Genomic DNA, 16,605 nt, shown 5'->3' with positions numbered 1-16,605 from the left:
TTAATGAGACCTATGAGACCACACACAGTGTCTCAAATACATGACAGTCCTGACATACATACAAAATATTTTTTGAAGACAGTCTGCCAGTTTTAAAGTTCAGAATTTTAAAGACGCTTGCAAAGCCTCAAAGGTCATTCTCTCAGGAGTGCTCTTTAATGTAGCAGCTGCTGAGGAACTGTGAAGAGTCATGCCAAAGACAGATAAAATAAGATTCATCCATGTTGCTGTTTGTTTAGTTTACTAGCTGTTCCTGAAATAAATGGGTTATTTAGATTCTTTGTTTTATTGCTGTTTCACAAGGTTTTACAGAAAGTAGTAAGTTAAACAGTAAGCTCCTTTCATTTTCCTCCAGTGAATGTCAATACTGAATGATTTTCATTTGTGTCTTGTGTTGTGCATGTCATTTTGAGCTTTGCTCTTGAATTCTCCTTTCACACTTAATTAATAAAACTGCCTAATAGGTATGTCTCAGTAGAGTTTTTTTTTAAATTAATTTTTTTTATTTTTTTACAGTGACATTCCAATTTACTACAAATTATTTAACACTACAGTAATATTTAAAATGTGCTTTGAGTTAAAATTAAGGTACAAGTGACAAACTGATTCGCCTGGAAGTCCATTTTGTTGCCACATAGTGGAATTATATTTTGACTATAAAATTTGATTTTGAACCCCACTGTATTTTTTTAATGCAAGGCTATTCCCATCTTTAAGTTCTCATACCTAGTGAAGTGTGGATGCATTCATTTGCATGCAAGAAATTCAGTGGTAAACCCATCAGCTCACCCTGAGTTTGTTGGGAAAAAAAGCAGAAAATCCACCTTCATTCTTGCCTGCTTCTAGGCCAAGAAATCAGAATTTCATTAGTCTGTCCCCACAGGGGGAAGAATAAGATAAGACTGAGGCATAGTCTCTACCAGCTGAGCATGTCTGTGACTGGCTGTAAAGATTCAGCAGTTTTATTCTCTTCTGAAAAGGAGTTACTCTGCCTAAAAAGTTGCCATTCCAGCCACTCCTACACTGCCCATCCTCACCTTGAGCAGGGAGAAGGATGGTTTCTAAAGCTGCATGGAGTTTCACTGCTATTTCTATCAGCCTGTTGAGTTTAAAGGAACTTCAAAGAAGCAGGGTATTAAGCACTAAGAGCTCAAATGTGAGAGAGAATAAAGTTTGAATCATTTTACCATTATGTACACAAAAATGCTTTTGAATTAATTTGTGTAACAGACAGTAACGAAAGGACAGAGCTATAGATATGCACTACAAAATTTCCTCTACCCTCATGTGAGAAGATGAGCTCTCTGGAGCCGTGGCTGTACTCATATCTTGCACACCTACCCTGGGAGCAGACTGAGCCAGGGGAATTTTTATGGGGTGATGTCACTACATATGCATGTTGTAGGGAGAGCATTAAGAAAGGAGGTCCTGCTAAACAGGACTGAATTTGCAAGGAACACTCTTCTGCAAAGTGTGGGCTTACATTAGCTTTAAAAGGTCAAAACTGCTGAATATGCAGATTTTTCCTCTTTGCCTTTCCTTGGAAAATTGCGTTTCAGAGTTGGAAGTGTTCTTTCTGTGCATGTGGAGTACTGGAATGGCAGCAGAACTACACATGGGGCTTCCAACCTGAAGGGACTCTCTGTATTGATTCTGGACAGGAGAAAAGGAAGGCTTGCTCATGTATTTTGGGTCTCTTCTAGTGTTACTATCCCTTTGCTATTGAGTACTTGCTGTAACTCCATTAAAATAAACAATGCTCTCTTTGACAAGAATAGCAGTTCAGCCACATTATGGTGCACAGCGTGCTTCAGATTGAGTGTGTGGGAAAAGGAAAAATATTTTGGAAAATATCTGATATTCAACACAACTTATTGGATCATATGATGTTCCCAACCTCAGTTAAGCTATGAAGTGTATTAAAAATCCCTTAACGGTGAAGAAAATTCAAATATTATTGAAATTGGTGTCTTGATAATGAAAATGTAAACTTTGTTTCCTGCTTACCCCAGTTTACCAGTTCCAAGTACTAAGTATTCTGTACCCATAAAATAAGTACTTTTATGTAATGTATTAGGATTTTTAGTAGAATGATTTCATCTAGTAAACAAATTAAACATCAGGGGAGGAGAGAAGTGATTTTTTTTCCTCATTATAAATTAGTTCTGGTATACTGATTTATTTGTGTTAGTCATAAGTACAAGAAGTGTTTTCAGGATGATGACACAAATTCCTCTGAGACTAGTTTTTTGGACAGGTTGCAGATGTTTCATGAGAATTTTTTTGAAAATTGTTAAGCAAATGGGAAAGCAAGTCTCAGGCAGATAAGATTCAGTCTCAGTACATGAATGCTATTTCCGTTTCCTTGTTTTTTTTTTTTTTTTTTTTTTTTTTTAATGAGTTATCAGTCTTCTGTTCTAGCTTTCTTCAAAAAGCTATGCTGGGGCACCTTTCTGCTAAAAGCATCATGCTTTTGCCACATTCTAGGAGCAGCCAGATGTCTGATGGCAATTAAGAACCTGAAGTCAAGTCCAGTTTTATGGCTTTACCCATAAGAGTAATGATGACCCTACTTGCTTTCTGCTTCAAAATCAAGTGCCTGTTTTGGTCTTGCCTTTAATTTAATTATATTCCAGCTTTCACACAAATAGGAAGAAACAGAGAACAAATCCATGTAGAGACTTTAGTTATGTTGCTAGATGTACAGGAGAAGGGGTTTCCACTCTCCAGCTCTCATGATGATTTAGAAAGATGCAAATAATTGAGACAAAATAAAAAGTCAACAGTTGCTGGGTATAATATGCAGTCTGCTTTTCAAGAACAACTATAAATTAATTAAAATTAACAACTATTAATTAATATAAATTATAGCTATAAATTAATTTTGGTCCCATGGAACTATTCCTGGTTTTTATAAACTCCTCTTATACTTCTGGATAATATATTATTATTTCTCATGCTTTCTAGTAAGCATCAATGGTAAAACAGGCAGGTGTGTAATCTAACCTCATCTACTTTGAGAATACAGGAAAATATCACTGGAAGTTCTGGTGTACTCCTGTGTGTAGCTAAACATTTGTGCTGCTCCTCATTTCCACTCATGTCCTTTCAATTTAATGAGTTATGACCACCAAAATAAATATCAAAAACAAAAAAAAGAGGAAAAAAAAAAGAGAAAAGTTATCAGTATGATTTTAGTAATATTTCAAATATGATACCATCTTTGGAATAAAGATAATTGCATCTATTTCTAGCACAAAGAAACTGTCCTATAGTCATCTTGGGGAGGGGGGGGGTGGTTTGCTATGCTTTTTGTGGTACTGAACTTAACATTTTAACTGAACTGCCTTTGAAATGCATAGTTTCTCATGTTTTTAATTAAATAATTTCTTTAAATACTCTTACTTATTAAAGATAAATTTTCCTGGTGGTCTAATTCTGATATCTTTCTTGCAACACATTACACAGTATGTGAGCCTTCTCAGAAAAAAAAGTCAGGTTTGCTGGTTGTTGTGAACCCTCTGTCCTAAAGCAAAATTTCATCTACAGCACTATGGAGAGATGTATAAGTTAGAGTGTGCCCAGCACCTGTTCCAGGCATTGCATGAACATATGGTGTTGTCTGTCCTTATCACAAACAATTTTCTACTTCATATTGTGAACTGGCCCCTGGCAGAAAACTGAAATGGTGGGAATTAAGTGGTTTAATGCACTGAAGACAAAGGAAGAACCCGAGTAAATGATCTTAAAGTGGGCAGAGAAGAGTTAAATCCCTGTGAGGATTTCCCCAGGTGGTAAATACTGAAACCTCATGTTTGAAATTACATCTTGCTGTGGTAGCTCTGAAGAAATGGAACCAGATGTACTCATCATTACCCATCAGGCCACCATGGCAAGCTAATTTTGCCAAATAGCCCAAATATACACAAAGCTGTAATGACCTTTAATTCCTAACAGCTTCAGTAGATCTTATTAAAAGCAGTGGTGGGCTCTTAGGGATCAGAAACTACTGGTTTCAGCTTTCAAACAGGCTGTGTGAGGATGCTAACCCCAATGACATTACAATATAAAATGTCTTATGAGCAAAAGAAGTATTATAAATAGTACTAATAAAATATGGAAGAAGATGAACTCTTGAAAAGAGTAAGACAAGTTTCTTAGCAATAATTTTTGCTTTCTGCAGCCTGAGAAAAAAAATAAAGAAAGGAGGTTGTCATTATTTCTGTTCTTAAACACATAGATCTGATGGATGATAGAACAATATAGGAATTCAGACAGTGGGATAGTGGGAAAGGAATTAGGTTTTATAGTCACCCATAAATGTTGCAATGGCAGTAAAGTGTAAGAGTACATGTTACAAGCATTTCTACTTAGGTTAGCTAAATAATTTCTATTTCTCATGGTAGTTGGAAAGATTGAGAAATGTGGACTATCTTTTTATTGGTCTTTGAAATCTCATCAAAATACCTATCTTCAATACATGGATATTCTGTTGGACTACATTCTTTCCGCAGTGAAGTTATTGTTGCTTTCACATCAGCAAAATTCCTTACTCCTAGTAAATCAAAAACGATTTAAATTTTCTGTAATGAGAAAGTATTCCAATTTGGGATCATCTCATTTTATTGCTTCACATACAATAGCCTATTACAAGATACATAAGAAATTTTCCAAGTTAAATTCGTTAGCAATAGCTACATTTATACCTAATATTTGATCAACAAATTGAGATGTTTAATCTCTAACCTAATATATAATTTTTTACACTTTCACTGAGTTTTAACTGTTCTGCATATTCAGTTGAAGAAAAAAATCTCCAGAGGATTATAACACAGATATACACCAGTCAGCTTCAGTCAGGCTAGCATACCATGGAACATAGCTGTGCATATACTTCACTGCACTACCACATTTCTCAGGGGTACAGAAGGAGGTTTCTTTTGAAATTATATGAAGTGAACATATGTAATCTGACATCCTACTATGTCAGGTTGCAGGCCAAACCCTTAAAGCCTATAGATGACAACATATGTCCATAAGAAATGGAACAGATTTTATCAAGTACTTTCAAAGGACAGACCCAAACTGAAAAGTGGCTTCAAGTCATATTAAAAGCTGCCATGACTGGGAAATAAGCCAAGGAATCTGTGTTTCTACAATACTTGTGCTGATGTCAGTGATAAATATTTGTGCAGTTATTTTCTTTTCTGCTTGAAGTATCTGAGTGCTTGTTTGAGGGTCCTAACAGACTACAGACAATTTCATCTTCCAGTGAACAGAAGACTCAAAATCAAATTATAGAGGTTACTACTAGAGTATGAAAATTTAGAAAATAGGGATCTGAACTTAAAAATGAACCATATAGAATTCTCAAATATGCAAGTTACTGTGTGAGATTTTATGGTATTTATAAGGTAGAAGATTAGAGCTGCAGGTCATAGTATTCTTTTTGGCCTCAGAAAAGGAACTGTGGCTATTCCATATGATTTGAGACACAAAAAATGATGAACTGGCAGTCAACTAGTAAACATCTCTCCAGGAATTCTGGATTGACCCCAACATTAGATTTAAAGCCAAGGAACAGTCTTATTAGAGAACTTTATTAGAGAAATTTAGAGCAATTCTGAATGTGAGATTTTTTTGCTTAAGCATTCTTCCTATCTAATTCACTTATTGTAGAAATCCAGAAGACTAATCAACATAGCAAGAAGCATATATGTACATGTGTGTGTGTGTGTGTGTGTGTGTGTGTGCAGGTGTGCACTGTATGTACAAATATCTAATTGAAAAAAATCATACGGAAACATCATCATCCTTTTCTTTGTTGATGCAACTGTGAACAAAACCCTCTAATTCTGGCTAAAATATTGAATGTCAGGATTTTATCAATACTGTAATCCTCATTAGGTTCTCAGGCTTCTAAAATATGTGATGCACAGAAGAATATAGTCAGCACTTCTGTATTAGAAGCTGGAGTTGTGGATATGTCAGCAAATTCTTGCAGTAGAAAAACAAACAAATTCATCAACATAAATGTCTGATTGCAATCCTGTTTGCCTTGGTTCAGCACAATGAGACATTTTTAGGCATCACCTTCTCATATTAAGAAAAAAACAGAGTTTTTCTTCAGATCCATTACATGAAATTCATTCACTGTGCCATCAATTAAAAGCAGAAGGAAACAAAATTAGTGTTCTGCTTGACTTCAGCAACTGTCCTCAAGAATATTATGCAAGGTTTCTTAGCTTTTTGGAACCTATCAAGCTTTCAGTTTGATCTGAACTACCTTATAGCAAGATCACTCAAATTTATATCTCCTCCAAATTATTAAGCATTCTTAACAAACTAATTGGTGGTAAAGTAAACCCTCTCTCAATCATGTTACTCAGTAAAGTTGTTTTCATCTGCATTGAAAAATGTTATCATGCCTTTTGTCTCTGTGTGGGGCTCAAAAAACCAGGAATATTTGATTAACTACTGATGAGAGGTAACATCATGGCAGATGAATACCACATGCATGAAGGTTTAATTTACCATCTTTAAATGAATGTGTTTGGGATGAAGAGAAGTAGGCATGGTAAGAGCTAGTGTATCAAGGTAAGCACAAAACAGCTTTGTACCTCACTGAAAGAAAAATAGAAATGTCTTGACAAGTAGCAGATATGGAGAGAAAATATAAGATTGAGGTCAGGCTTCTTTTGCACCAGCCTTGTGGGAACACTTCACAGTCATGTCTCTGTCCCTCAGCTCTGAATTCTGACTGCAAAGATGGACAAATGATATTGCAAAGCACAAGATGTTATACAAGAGTCTTGGATGGAAGTGAATTAACTGCTTACTTTGCCTTTTGAAATCATGCCTTCCTTTATGTATTTCACAGATAGCAACTGGAAGACTATCAGATTAATGAACAGAGTAAAAGAAAAAGACCTTCTACATTCAATGATATATGAACTATACATGAGACAAGAAAAATTTCTATTTTCCTCAGTCTTATGGACCAGCATCAGCTTAAAGCCTTGAGATTTTCTGCTGACAGTGACTGACAGTGACCAAACAAAACTCTTCTTGCCCATGGTTTATCAGGGCAGGCCAGTTGCTCCTTCAGCTCACATGGCATACACTTTGCCACTGCAGGATGGCTGCCAAAACAGAACTTCATCATCAAGTAGCTTTTGCAGAAACTCTGAAAGAATGCTGTGAAATTTGAACTGAATACTGATAGAGACTAAGGGCATTATGGAGCATCAACAAAAAGATCACCTAAAGCTGAACAGCCTTGTATTGGTTCTGTCTTATCTCTCTCTGCCAACTGAAATAGTATTGGTACACAAGAGAGACCTCAAAATGTAAAATAAGAGGAAAGCAGAATGCAGATTTCCTTTTTCCTTATGCCGTTCCAACAATCAGTTTCTATTAGTTCAGGTCATTCAGAAAAATGTGCCAAACTCTCGTGCCAATTTGTGAGAAACTGCAAAACATAAACCACTCTAATTTCTAATACAGTATAATCCAAAAGCTACAGTAATGGATGGGCACCATTCTACTTTCACATAAGAGAAAGTGAGAAATTAAAGGTGCACTTGAAGTCAAATCACAAGAGACATGGGTGTGAAATAGGATGAAGTAAAAAAAAATCTTATATCTTTGCACATCAGGTCACAACTTTTTAATATATTGCTTTGCAAATAGCTTCTTAGATCTTATTACCTACTTTTGCTATTGTATATTTTGCTGCTGCCCAACTGACTGACTGACTGGCTAGCTGTTATACATTTCTTTTGTTCATTCTTTTTTTTTTTTTTGTATGTTTAATTTACAATTTGGAAATAGAATCTAAACATTTTGCTCCTATTATTTTTATTAGCTGCCTCTGTATAAGATTAATACGTGCACCCTCAGACAAACACATCCATAACTCAAAAAATAAACTATAGTGATAATTAATCTTCTAAGAGTTTGGAAATACAGATATCACTGAGCAAACTCTGTACAGGGAGATACTTCCTGCACTGGGATAATCTGGCCTGTTTTTTGTTTTCCCATATTCCTGCAAGCTGGTGAACATGGCAGTGCAGGAGGAAGTTCAGTGGATTGACAAGTTCTCTGCCTGTCCTTGTCTGAGTGGCTGCTGCATTTTTTTTTGGGTGCATAAACATCCTTCTATAGATTCTGATGTTACCCCTCCTATTGAACACTGATAGTGATTGTGTAACAGATTATAATCTCTTCAAAACAGCTTTTTCTTGATCTCAATTTCTTTCACAGTGCTGCAACATTCATTAATAAGGGTATTGATCAGTCAGACAATCAATGTGCTGTGGTGTTTCTCTCTGTTTCAACCCCCTCAAAAAATTTAAGTGCATGGCTACATAAAATGCAAATGCAAGTTTAGTCAGTTTCTGAAAATTCACTTCAACCTCTTAATAGGATGTAAATTGAAGGGAAAGCTGTTCTGCCCAGCACTAGCTCTATTTTCAGTGATAAAAAATTGAAGGAACTAGTCTTTGGAAATGGTTTAAATTCTTGTAAAAGCAATTCTATAATATGTAAAGGATAATAATTTGTATAATTAGCAAATATAAGGCATTTGTTGCCACAGAGATAATATACAGCTTCTTGGATATGTTTGGGGTTTTTCTGGTATTTTGTTTGATTGGTTTTTTTTTTTACTCCGTTTGTTGCCAAAGAATTATTCTGTGAGTTCCTAATGTGTAGCCTACAACATAAGTAGGCTCCCTCCTGTGTCTGCTCCAATAGTGGCATTCCCTCAGAGTAATAAATATTGTCTATATGGCAATTAGGTTTAGGCACGATTGTAAATGCAAAGTTCACAAGGTTGCCATTAATATTATCTTACATCCTCATTTCCTGTTGTCTTCATAGCTTAACATGTTTACTTTTAAATTAGAACATAATTAGCAAATCATATAGCTCATTTTTACTGAAAATAGCTGCTTGGTGAAATGCTTCTTATCATCTGGGGCTGATCTTCCCACAGACTGCATATCCTGGAACAGAGTATTGTAATAAGAGAAATCAGTTCTTTTGGATTTGGGCCAAAAACTAATTTAATTTCTCTGGCTGCTCCCTCCTCCTTTCCAGCTCTTCCCCCTCTCTCCAGTAACACTCACATATGTGAGTTGGAGTTAAGAAGTTGCAGTTGGTAAACAAAACAAAGACAAAACTGCTAAGAAGTTAATGAAAACATCAGTAAGTCATAGCATCTGGATCTCATCATCCACCTCTGACGTAAGGAAGATGTCCAGATGTTAGCAGAACTGTAGCAGTTGAAATATTTTGTGAGCAAGACTCCTTCCAAACAATCAGATACAAAGCAGTTCAGCACTTTCAGCAGTTTTTAGGAATGTTTCAAATATATAGTGGTCTTTTAGATGTGCAAAAGGCTGCTCAGTGCCAAAAGAATACACAGTCTGGGGAGCTGGGTCTGGGGATTGTGAGCCTCTGCTTTTGGTAAGTGCACATGAATGTTCAAAGAGCAGGAGAAGATGAGGCCTCCTGGTTGTCTGTCATTAGCACAGACTTCTAGCAGAGACACAATGCTACTTATCTGTGCTATCCATTTATTTAGAGTTTAGCAATTTCCACAATGATGAATTACAAAACTGGGCCTGGAGAGAGCAGACCATAATTTTCATCTTTCTCACTCATTTCTAATCCCCATTTGACAACGTGTACCACATATAAGCCTGCATGCTGAAAAATATAAATGATGAGGCTGATTTCCTAACAGGTGGTTGCCAGGTGTATTGCATCTTTCCTTCCACTCCTGTCAGAGCTGCCTGATGGAACAGTGACATTTTCTCATTTGGGTGCTCATTCTCCATGTGCAGAGTTACACAATTGCTCAGTTCCTCTTGGACATGATTTGTGGACAGCTCTGGGTGTGCTCCCTTCCGCCTTGACCCATGCTAATAAAGAATCATTTTGGAGTCCCCAGAAAAACAATGAATTAATTTCTAAAAATTAATTTCTAAAAGTTTCCTAATTGCTGAAGTGTCTGGGGACTGGATTCTTCTGCACATCCCTAAAATCTCAGGCAGGACAGGACATGGGCTTGCTGGCTAATTGCTGCAGTCCTAGAATTGGCTACAATGACGGCGGAAAAAACTAGACCACTGAAAAAAGGGTGTATTTCCATAATCCTCTCCAGCTGTTGTAGTGTGAATGCATGAGGATTTTGTAGCAACCACTTTTACAATATACTTAGTATACTGTGTTCTTCTTATTGTAAACTTGGACTAAACAGTGCCATTGTTTTTGCCTGATTACAGAAATGATGATGGAGATCCATGACATAAATGTTTAAAATTTTACTAATGGAGGAAAATGGGAAAGTAATAAATAAAACTTTCTAATTGTCCAGTCTCCCAACAGTGCAATTTAACTCAGTTGTATGAAAATATCTATTACTGACAAGGTGACAGAGTATGCACATGTCCCCTTCTCTTTGAGAGCTTCAAAGCTCCTTTGGTATTAGACGTCAAATTAGAAGCATGAGAGGGTTGGAAACAAGACATTCCAGTAGCTGAAAATAAACACCAGCTTCACATTACAGTCACCTACAACCTTTTTGGCACTTCTCTACATTTTCATATAGAGAGTAAGAAATTAAGAAACAGAATATGGAATAAGAACCCAATGACGCATTTAATTCCCAATGCCATTTTGAGTGAGTATTTTGACTGAAGGACTTTGCCTTAAATGAATTGCAGTCATTCCATGATAAAAACACCAATGCTAAAAAAGGCATACAATACTCTAGATATCTTATTGGAATTTAGTGTGGCAATATTTTCAAAAATTAGACAAGCATGTGCTATTAATGAAATGTATTACTTCTGGTTGCATTTGATATCTGAATTTGAAAGATGTGAAGAATAATAAACTACAAGAATGAAACGGAAGTTTTCTCAAAAATCATGCTTACACTATAAGCTTTTTTAGTAATTATATCAATAACAATAAAGCTTATGAGCACTCTCAAAGGGAGGAAACTGTACATGGTAATGATATTTAACCATTCAACCAAAATAAATTATTCATATATTTTGCACTGGGTGTGCTACTCTTGCTTTATTATAGATACAGCTCCTTTAGTAATCAGACAATTGTTATTTAATGCTTTCCTGCTTCTTTTCCATAAATTATGCTCGATTTACAAATATGTATCACATCAATAGCTGATTATGCTCTACATCATGGTAGGTGGCTATGTTTAATATTTATATAATAGCCTGAGTAAAGTACCACACCTGTAGGAGATTGTCTCCAGATTGGGGGCCAGTAATTTCCTAAAAATGCTGATAGAGACAAACAGTGATATATCTGAAGCTGTATATCAAGTGGTCTTGGGTTCTGCAACATATCCATTTTCTAAGACCTTATTTCACCTACACACACTGTAAATCTTTCTCCAATCTCAGAACAAAGCAAATACTTCTAGAAGTAATTTCTCTTCTGCATGAGCATAAATTTTGAGGACAGTTGAAATGTAGTGCAAAATTCTTCACCTGGTGCTTAAAAAAAGGATTAAAATTCCTTTCTTTCCTTCCTTTACTTGCTATAGACAGCTACAGACATGCTTTGAAGTATAAGCAATATCTGGGAAATGTTTAAGAATTATTAGATATATATACTCATAGACTTCACAATCTGTACATGAGTATGTTTTAAGGCATCAGAGGTAAGAGGAAAGTACAAGAGAAAACAGCAATTATAAATCCACTGGAAATACAGGGCTGTTGATAATGGAGATCAAATCAGACATCGACAAGGGCAGAGAGTATGCAGCAGATGCACACAGTGTTCCTTGACAAGTCCTGCAAATTGATAATGGCCAGTAGAAAGAAAAAATTAAATAATGGTATAATTTTAGCTAATCATCATAAATTAAAGAATAAAAGGTCTACCCAAAGGGTCTTGCAGAAAACTTTTCATTAGGAGACTTAAAAATAACCCAGCCTGTACTAAAACCATGAAAACAAGATGAAAGTTGACTGATAGTCTTCTAAAAGTAATCTAAATGGAAATGAATTGTTTGATGGGATTACTTTTACACCAACCCCAGAGTTCCCTCTTTGGTTATAGTTTTAGCAATAGCTTACAAAGACATACAGAATATTTTTGGATTATTCAAGTACTAGAAAAGTAGGCATAATGAGAATTGTTCTGTAACAGATCTTGGAAATTGAGTAATTTTGCATTTCTTTGGCAATAAACAGAAAACAAAACCAAGAAAAACAATGGTGGCAAAAGCCCACTTAAGTAAGCTAAAAGGTATAAATTAAATACACTCTGGGGGTAAATACAATATTGAGAAATTTTAGTGAACGTTAATTTAGAATATAAAGGCAATTGAATATGAGAAATGGTAAGTAGGTAAATAAATAATATAATTTCAACTAGAATGGCTGAAAGTTTCTTTTTAAAATACCGAGTAACAATTTTTTACCTCAGACTTTCAATGGCTAAGCTACTGCAGCAAAACTATCAGTAATTCACCAATCTCAGACTACCTAACATTATTTTTTTTGCTATAATACCAGAATTTCAGAAAACAGTGTAACTCTTGCACCATAAAAAAGCTCCTTAATTTAGAAGAGAGGCAGATTAGTAGTTGTACTCATGCATTTCAAAAAATGCTGGTGAAAATGTAGAAGCCAGATCTTTAGTTATGTTGTATGGTGCACATAATGGCTCTTAGTACAACGCAGATAAATGCTACATCGGTCAATGTAAATTCAGAAAACAGTGAAGGCACTAGGAGTAATCTGTCTGAAATGTTTTGAGGGTGTGTGCATCTCAGAGCTGAGAATTATGCTGCTTCTTCTGTGAAAGATCATTCTGTGCTGCTGCCCTTGTGCAAGAAATCCTGGTCTCTTTGGGAGGTCTGGCCACTGAAGAAGCCAGAATGTTCTTTCCTTCTCAGCTGAGGATGTGGTCTGACATTAGTAAGGGGAATTAACTGGGAACTCCAAATCTATTTCTTGTGAATGCAGTAACAGGAAAAGTTACCATTTTTATAGTGCCTATTTAGAGGCTTTGTCAACTTAAGTCTTCTCTCCTTAGTCCTCATTTTTTGCTGTTCACCCTATTATCTGTTACCCCAATTTTTTTCTCACCTCAAGTGGGCATTTTAGATGTCCCAGAAATTGAAAATATTTAATGATTTACCTAGTGAATAATTTTTCGCATTTTAAGAGACCACCAGATATGACTATATACATGTGTCTAGATGTTATTTTTCTATGTAAATCAAGAAAGAAGAAAAAAAGACAGAGAGGAAAACCATGATCTGTGCTGCTATGATGTGACTGTGATGAGCTGCAGCTCACTGCTCCTCAGGATAGGTATTTTATAAATATATAATCTATTTATATGCTATACCAAGTTTATACAACGGTAACAATGTACCATAATATGGTATAATAATATAGCATATTTGCATGAGTGTGCTCCATCACAGCAGGCTGGATCATAGGCTGCTCTGCCACGTAATGAGACAGCACAGTCAGTAACTCAGGCCTGGTGCTGGGGTTTGAAAGCAGCATCAGGATGCTGCTCCACAGTGCCAGGAGAGCACACAGAGGTGACCTGAGAAGGCAGTCTGCATTCATTTGCATTCCTTTACTGCACCCACTCAAAATCAAAGTGTTTTTAGCTACAGTCAATTAATTCCATGCAATTTTAACAGCATCTCAAACATTTTGGATACCTTTTGTGCATGACCATTGCTCACTTTTTTTGTGTCAGTAAGACTACCTGATCATAGAATCCTAGAATGCCGGAGTGGTTTAGGTTGGAAAGGGTCTTAAAGATCATCTAGTTCCAACCCCCTGCCATGGGCAGGGACACCTTCCACTAGACCAGGCTGCTCAAAGCTGCATCCAGCTCTGCTTCAAGCACCTCCAAGGATGGGGAGCAACCTGTGCCAGTGCCTCACTACCCTTACAGTACAGAATTTCTTCCAAACATCTAGTGTAAACCTACCGTCTTTCAGTTTAAGTCCATTACCCCTTGTCCTTTCCCTATATGCCCTTGTGACAAGCTCCTCTCCAGCTTTCTTGTAAGCCCCTTTTAGATACTGTAAGACTGCTACAAGGCCTTCCCAAAGTCTTCTCTTCTCCAGCCATTCTTGTCTAACGGAAAAAACGTTTTCCATGATATATTTTCTACTTAGGAAGTAGATAGTACTCCCTGTTTGATGATTATATCAAATTACATTTCATGAAATGCTATTTCTGTGTGCAGGCCAGAAGGATTTTTTGAAGGCAAAATGTTTACTTTGTCTTGCATATGCCATGAAGAATGTATATTTCAGATTTTCTTCTTTCTTTTGCAAAGAATGTGTTTTTTTAAAGGCGTGTCCTGATAACACAAATTGCTGATCTAAGAGGATTTCTTCTTTCAGTGTCATGACCCTTCTTGACCATTTTCAGGTAGTCAGCAGTTTAAACTGCTGATATCCCAGAGAACAAACAGAACAGCAACACAACTTGCTGTTTTGTTTCTCTCCCTGAATCTCTGTTAATCATGAAGTAGTTTCTGGAATACACCCTGATATCTGCTCCAACTACCCCATATTTCTTATTGGGGGTTTAGCCTGATTTTTAGGTTTTCTGACTGACAGCAGCCCAAATATACTAGTGGTCTGACAAGCCTACATCACCAGCACAGCCTGGAAAATGGAATTGTCACAGTTTCTAAGGGTCCTCTAACATCTAAGCCTTGTATTGATAAAAACTGTGATGGCTCATAACCAGCTGCCAAGAGGAATAAAAACATGCCGACCCTTATCAGTGCAGCTAAAGGGGCTAAAGGGTTCACGTTCACTCCCCGTTTCTAGGAATGTGACAGAGTCTCCAGAAATATAATTAGCAGTTGTTTAGCTTCCAAATATTTGATAATCATATGCAAGGTTAAATATATACATTTATCAAGTTCTCTTTATATCCTGATAAAATCTGCATACTTTCATATGTAGGTCACATTCTGAAGTATAAATTACATATCATTAAATGCTTTCCTACGTCAGCTGATGACAGGGAAACAATTTTATAGAAGACAGTTGGTAGCAGTTGTTGTATGTGGACACACACAAGAGGTACTTGGAGTCTGTTGATGCAAATGCCATTCTGAACTTAATGATAAATTAAAAAGCTTACTTCAAAGCATTCATATAAACATCTCCAGCAGGTAGAATGGCAACGAATCTCAGGGTAAACAAGTATCCAGCTGACCAGGCAACATCCAGATTAAACAAAGACTGACTTGGCCCCACTGGCTTCCCTTTTATAGATTTGTGTAACATCCATGCCTTTTCACTCGGAATTTCTTTCCTCTTAGTGCTTCTTCCAGCGGAGTTTCAGCATTGTCCTGAACATCAGGACCTGTGTTGTGACTGCTTCCCCATGTGCTGCGGTGGTTAAGGCTACCAAAGAATCCCAGTTTTATGACACTCTTTTGAGAGATGAAGTGGACTGTCTGCCCAGTTCTGTTTGCTGTGATGAGAGGTTAATGTCTGGTGCTTTTATGACACTGCCATATTTGTGACCACCTACAGAGCACCAAAGTAAATATGATGCCCCCATCTCTGTGATCATGAGCTTTTACTGTAAAACAGTGTAAAGCTGGATTCCTCTGCCTAGGAAACTCACTTGCCTTTGCAATCTATGGGAATAGGCACAGAATTAATCCAGTCACTTATACACGTGGGCAGAGCAAAGTTTTTATGAGTAGGTCTAATTCAGTGCAGATTTTGCCCACGTGTTTCTTTATAGGCAATAGCCACTCACTGCCTGATTACCCAATGTAATCAGTTTTGGAATCAGTACTCAACCAAATGTCTGTTATGCACTTAGCTACTCTTATTTCTCCAAAACGTAAACGCAGGAGAGTGATGTAAAAGTTCAGTTTACATAAGTAAGCCATAAAGTCTGCCTCTTGGTCATCTCATCCGATCTTATCATTATACACATTTCTCCTCCCTCCTTCCTTCCCGCTGGAATAAACCACCCCCACTGTAAGTGTACAAACAAACCAAAACAATCCTTCTGGCAGTCACACCCATTGTGCATTTCTGCTGCCTTTTTTGAAACCTCTAAATGCTGCAAAATTAAAATAACAATCCCAGCAGGGTGAATGAGAAGCATTCATGTAACAGACAATAATAGAAGAGAAAAATAAAGTGAGTTAAATGATCTTCTTCTCCAGACCTCTACTATATTCTGCACCCAGTTTTTGAATATTTGCAAGTCAAAATAAAAATGTGGACTGAAACTATATAGATGGCTGGTAATTTATATCTCAGAAGCTTAGCTCTGGCATACCTGATACTCACTTGGAGCTCACAGCACTGAAATCCCTGCCAGAGGAAATACCAGTAATTGCTTAGTGCACAGCCCAGATATTCCAACTGACACACTCCTTGGCTACAAAACGCTCCGTAACGCAACTCACTGAAGCACATCACAGCAGTGAAGCACAAGGTCTGACCTGAAGCAAAATAAAATGCTTCAGCACACTTTAGTCTGAGGAATTTGTGCCATAATACTGAACCAAAATTCACTGCTGCTCTGCTTT

At 36.7% G+C, this 16,605-nt stretch overlaps 1 protein-coding gene across 8 annotated transcripts in view; it reads right to left on the bottom strand.

The window, feature by feature from the left end:
* DLC1 (DLC1 Rho GTPase activating protein) overlaps positions 1–16,605 on the bottom strand; it is a 245,481-nt gene that overhangs the window by 80,746 nt on the left and 148,130 nt on the right. The window lies entirely within an intron of this gene.

The sequence above is a fragment of the Onychostruthus taczanowskii genome, unplaced genomic scaffold (genome assembly GCF_017590055.1).
Source record: "Onychostruthus taczanowskii isolate IOZ18803 unplaced genomic scaffold, ASM1759005v1 scaffold2, whole genome shotgun sequence".
NCBI lineage: Eukaryota > Metazoa > Chordata > Aves > Passeriformes > Passeridae > Onychostruthus > Onychostruthus taczanowskii.
Note: the sequence above shows the minus strand (reverse complement) of the source record. Positions and strands in the feature narration are given on the sequence as shown.